We start from the raw sequence: 6,000 nt of genomic DNA on the forward strand, positions 1-6,000 counted from the left end.
AGCATACAACATACAGTATATACACAAGGCAGTGACCTAGTGAATTTCCAGCAGGTTAAAGTGTCCAGGAAAATAAAATAAATAATAAAATAAAATATAATTTTCATTCAGTTCATCATGAACATTCACATTTAAAATGATCAACTCTCGACATGACCGGTATCAGGAATTGTAATCTGGCAAGTAGCACTGTTCAGAAAATGTGGAGTGGAGTAAAAAGAAAAACATTTTCCTCTGAGATGCAGTCTGTCTGTCTACACTTCAGAGACCGTCCACTGTCAGTCCACTGTATTCAGCATTGGACACAATGAGACTGATTGGTGACACGTTGGGCTTGAGTACCTCCCTCTTAGACTTCCTCACAAACAGACCTCAGGCTGCTCGGATTGGCAGTCACATGTCCTCCACTCGTACTGAACACCCTCACGAACACACACCTCTGTCTTCATTGATGGAGCTCCGGTGGAGCAAGGGAGCAATTTTAAGTCCCTGGGAATCAGCATCACAAACAACCTGATTCGTTCCAATGGCCTCTTGTGTCAGTGGATATCTCCTATTCTTAATAATTAACATAATTAAGATCCTATGTTGGAGCTGCAATAATTAGTTAATTCATCATGTTGAGCGATTTTCTTTTTCAGATTAGATTAAATAATTGAACCAGAACTGCAAAAAGCAGTTTAGTGAAGAGGGGTGAACATCCATCCATCCATCCATTATCAATACCGCTTATCCTCATTAGGGTCGCGGGGGCGCTGGAGCCGATCCCAGCTGACATAGGGCGAAGGCAGGGGACACCCTGGACAGGCCGCCAGTCCATCGAGGGCACATATAGAGACATACAACCATTCACTCTCACATTTACACCTATGGGCAATTTTAGAGATCAATTAACCTGACGGCATGTCTTTGGACTGTGGGAGGAAGCCGGAGAACCCGGAGGGAACCCACGCTGCCACGGGGAGAACATGCAAACTCCACACAGAAGGACCGCCTCGACCGGGAATTGAACCCACGGCCCTCGTTCCCCTTTGAGTGAGACGACCCGCAGCAGAACACACCTGAGGCTCGCGCAGCATCTTTTCGCAGTTCTTTTTCGGACCAACAGTTACACGTAAGTACGCCGCATTTTGTTAATGAAGTTACTTCATGAACGGTTCTCAGTTGTATATGTTGGTCAACTGCTTCTATAGTTTACTTTACTTGTGTTGGTTAGCATTGTAACACTGTGTGTTGTTAGCACCGTACGGTTAGTATTGAATGGGACGTATTTAATGAATATTGTTGTGTGTGTAACGTGGTCAACATCAACAGGAACTCATTGACTTGTCTTTATGAATAATATTAGTTTGAATGGGTAATTACTACAGTTCCCCACGTTTAAGATGGGTTCAAGTTCTATGACAATGCTTAAGCAGAATAAAGAATAATAAGGTGGAAAACACTTAGTTTTTTGTCCGTCTGCCTATATCTGTGTAATAAATGAAGCTGTTACCTAGTTATTACAAATGCTCATCACTGTTAACGTGAGGGACTCTGTCTATGCGCTGCGTTGTGTTTTGCTGTGCACAGGAGATGATGAAGAAGACCACCAACTTCTTCCCAGGCAGGAAGGCGGTGTCCTTCAGAAAGGGCCCATCAGGTCATCTGCGGCAGGATCCCTCCGATGAGGCCATGAGGATGAAAACCGATCCCTCGCTTCAGGACAAGTCTCCTGCTCAGCTCCAGCATCATGTGAGCACCAATGCTCTGACCGCGGTCCTTCAGCGGGGAGGAGATGTGTCCGACCGGCAGGAGGTGATGGGGGAGTACGGCCCACCCCCTGCAGCCACATCTAGAACTCTAGGTCAGCTCGCTAATACATTCAGCTCTGTAGTGACCATGTACCACACACACACCTCGTGTTCATGTTTCATCTCCCAGTGATGGAGGAGGAGCTGGAGAGAGAGATGTTGAATCTGTCTCCCTCTAAGTTCGACACTAGACTAAGTGGATCTACTCTAACAAACGGAGCTTTTTTAAATCGTACTGTACATGGTAACAATCTAATGTCATCGCCTGTGCTTTCAGGGCCCCCAGCAGCAGTCTCCAGAGCCCCAGATGTGTCTTCACCAACAGGGTTTCTCCACCCGTGTGGAGGGAGGATTCGGTTTTCACCAGAGTCCTCCCTGCCATCACGATTCTTTGAAATAGTTTGTTATTGTGGCCGTGTTCTGGCCTGTTCTGATGTGTTCTTACTCTCCTACTAACTGAAGGATTTAACATGTCGCCTATGATGGTAAGTGTTTTCCTTTTTTTGCATGCTTTCTCTAGGCTGTCCCTCCAGGATGTGGCATGTGAACAAAAAACGTTCATACATGCCACATCTTTGATTGACAGGCTGTGTGCTATATATTGCTATTGTTTCTCTGCGTTACCTGACAAACAAAATAGCAACTTAGAATTAAAGTAAAGGGTATTTTAAGTCTGAAAAAGCAGCAGGTAAATATACACTGAGAAGCATTAACACACTTTGTGTAAGGAAGATGACAAAGAGTTGTTGTTCCAGCCCACGGGACCAAGTCACCAGCTGCAGCGACTGTTTCCCTTGTGGCTAAAGCTTCAGTAAAAGGTTATTATTTAGTTTTGCTCCTCACGTTCCACCATCCTGAACGTCGTTCTCAATACGTGTCGTTTCTTTGTTTTTCTTTCGATCCCACAGCGAAGACTCTGCTGCCGGTCCCTCCTCAGCTGCTCGCCATCGCCCCTCAGCTTGTGAGGGAAGATCAGGAGCCCAACGTGTTGAGGCCAAGTGTGTCGTGCTCCTCGCCTCGCAGGGTGTTATAGAGTGTATATTAATCATGTATTGATAACATCTGCTGTTAACAATTAGTTTTTCACATCTGTTGTTCAAACTTTGTTCCAAAGCACATGCAAAGCCAGCGTCCCACACCTCTTCTGCAGAGCCGGAGATAAGTGACCACACATATATATATAGTTCGAGTAATACTTTTTTATTCATTTCATTTGTTTTACATTAATTCTTTGAGAGGATTTTAATTGTGTTCATTTTAGAATTCAGCTGTGTATTTTCAATAAAATATATTAAAATCATGCCTTTGACTGTCTTCACTTTCGTGGAATTAATACATGGAAAAATAAATAATACAATATTTAGATATGATCAGCTGTATACTTAATCATGTATACAATAAACATGTGTAAAATAAACATGTTGTGCCCTAATAAAAGTACATCTGAAGCATTATATTTAAAGATTAATATTATTTGCATTATTACTTTAGGGCTATAAATGATTCTATTTCGATTCTTTAATTTTAAGTAAGTGATGCATGCTAAACAAATAAAGAAAGTTTATTATTGAGATTAAATGTAGGTGTCTTCTCACATTTTGGATAATTTAAAAATTAAAAATACTCTTATTAAATTAGTTAAGGTGGGAATTGAAGCGCCTCTCGGCTCTCCAGCATGAAAAGTCTCCTACAGGTATACGCGGCTGGCCTGCGGGGTGCAAGTGCGAGTGTTTTAGTCCACTACACTAATGGGTCGGGACAACTAAAGATGGCACAAAAGGTTAATTTATCCTTCTATTTCTTCTTTCCTTGACGCCCAGCGACAGTTTGCATGAAAACAATTGACATATACGTAATAATACAAATATAATAATAACGAATTAAGAGTGTATATATATATATATAAATAAGAATAAATCAGAGTTAATAATAATTAATTCAAAGAGTTGACCAATAAATAATCATAAATCAAGAGTTGACAATTGACAAATACATAATATTAGTCATAATAATGTTGGATCACATGTTAATAAGGTCAAGATTCCAGGTTTCTTTAAAGGCACAACCTGCCTGCACTTCAGCCTCTGACGCAACAGTTAATTAAACTACCGAATCACACCATGGGTGGTAAAATACCAGCCATTTTCTCTTTAGGGGAAATGACTTAAACACAAATGGCACAATGACATGCTTGAGATGTGACTGGCCTTCTGATCTCAGGGAGCCATTAACACTCGGCTGTACATTGGAGTATTTTGTGCTGCTCATTTACCAAAAGTACAGCAGTCAGATGTTACACAGTAAGCCGCTTCATTGATTCCTTTGCACTTGTTTTAATTTGAAAAGCCAGGATCCAGTCGACCGATTGAACGTAGAGGACAACGACGACAGGCGGCGCCCGCCGGTGTGGCCCGAAGCATCCAGCCTGAACCGTCCGTGGACAAAGTCCCGCCGCCGCCCACCTGCCTCTGGTCTCCTGAAGCGAGACGGAGAAAATGATCATCCGTCTCCACAGTGACTGAGTCAAGAACGTATCTGAAAACATCTTTTGAAGCGAATTAATGAAAATGAAATAAATTGTTCACCTTACGCTAAACTGTCAGTATTTAATTTATAGTCCCTGAAATGATGGAAACCATTCCTTTTGTAGGGTGATTTAAAATTAAAACAAAAACTTTTAGAAATAAAAAGGACAGTAAAAAAGACAATTTGTATTACATTTGACTTAATAATCATCTTAAATGAGGACATATTTCAACTCAAAATCCAGTTTATTTTTCCAGTGGATAGTCTACAGTTTTTCTTTTACACACAATTCATTAAATTATTTCCTTTTAGATGTACCATGCGTCCGTGTTTATCCTAATTTTTATTTTTATTAGACCCTACTCCCCATTGTTAAATGACATAAATGAATGAGAGACAATAGTTTGATTAAAAGGATAAACATTGATATCAATGTTTATTCTTTTCAATCAAACTGCGTTAATTAACATATCTCCACCCCCCAGAGTGTCCCTTACCCAGGTGAGAAGGGAACTGAGGAGGATCAAAGTGAGGAAGGCCACGGGTCCAGACGGCATCAGCTCAAGGCTCCTCAAATCCTGTGCAGACCAGCTGTGCGGGATAATGGAGCACGTCTTCAACTTGAGCTTGAGGCTGGGGAAAGTACCACAGCTGTGGAAGACCTCCTGTGTGGTACCAGTACCGAAGACCCCGCGGCCCAAGGACCTCAACAGCTTCAGGCCGGTGGCATTAACATCACACCTGATGAAGACCCTGATGACAGAAAAGTCATAACTATATATATATATATGTTGTATTATTATTATTAGAGGCTCAACGGACATTAACAGATGCTATTGACTTTGTTTTGTACGCGCTTCTTTCTGCATGCAGCTTAATGCAGCCGAGACAAACTAAGGACGCCGTGTTTAAATATAGACGTGATGGTCAGATCTGTAAGAGAGACAGTTGTTGACATGATGACGTAACCTGATGTGGCACCACGGGGGTTCTGACTGGCTATTTATTATTTTTGTGAACCAAAGAAGTTAAAAACAATATATATACATACATATATATATATGTATATACGTGTGTATATATATATAATATTTGTGAGTGGAGTGGAGCGAAGAGGAGGAGGAAGGGGATGAAAGGGAGGCAGAAAAAAGGAAGCGACACACACATACATATACACAAGCACACACACACACACACACACATATACACACATAAACACACATACACTTAGACACGCACATGCATACACACACGTACAACCACACTTACACACATGCATATAGTCACACATGCACACACATAAATATACACACACATACGGAGATGAGCTGCTCCCGGTACAGCGCCACCAGGCTGTTGAACTCCTGCACCGTCTGGAGGGCAAAGACACACAATGAGACCACCGGGACCGGAGAGACGGAACAGCGTCAACACAAGGAACGACAAGGAGGCTACAGCGCATGTTTGTTGTTGTTGTTGTTGTTGTGATCACTGTTGCGCCAATGCTGCAACCTGTGCACGATGAAACACAATCGGGCTACACACAACACGCACCACCTGCATGAGACTTGATGTCGGTGCTCACCGACTGACAATTAACTGTTTAGGAACATCCAGGACAGTGAATGCTATATAAACACAATCGTTGTGTTATTGTAAATCATCTATGTTTAAATATGTA

The sequence above is a fragment of the Pseudoliparis swirei genome, chromosome 12, assembly GCF_029220125.1.
Source record: "Pseudoliparis swirei isolate HS2019 ecotype Mariana Trench chromosome 12, NWPU_hadal_v1, whole genome shotgun sequence".
Classification (NCBI taxonomy): domain Eukaryota; kingdom Metazoa; phylum Chordata; class Actinopteri; order Perciformes; family Liparidae; genus Pseudoliparis; species Pseudoliparis swirei.